Here is a 393-nt window from a genome sequence, read left to right as displayed (position 1 = left end):
ACAAGAGGGCAAAATAAGGCACTGCATTCAACCATTGCCCGAACACTGAACAAAATCCTCCACAGTGATATAAACCAACCCAGTCTATGTTTATCTCTCTTAAAGCTTTACTCTACCTGCGCGTCCTGAAGTATCCACCTTTAGTCCAGAATTACATTCCTAAAATGAGGCGCACACTTAAAAGCCGCTTACAACTTGACACCAAAGCGAAATATTAAACCTCCTTAATTTAAAACCCTGAAGAAAAACGTAGTGGAGCTCGCACAAAAACAAAAAGTCGACCGTGCGTCTGGCACCGATCTGGATGAGAGCTCCACTGTGCTCTACTGACTGCGTGAATGGGTGTGTGTGTGTGTGTGTGTATGTGTGTGCGCTCCCCAGTGGAGAGCTCCC

This window comes from Monopterus albus, unplaced genomic scaffold, assembly GCF_001952655.1.
Source record: "Monopterus albus unplaced genomic scaffold, M_albus_1.0 scaffold12.1, whole genome shotgun sequence".
Taxonomy (NCBI): domain Eukaryota; kingdom Metazoa; phylum Chordata; class Actinopteri; order Synbranchiformes; family Synbranchidae; genus Monopterus; species Monopterus albus.
Note: the sequence above shows the minus strand (reverse complement) of the source record.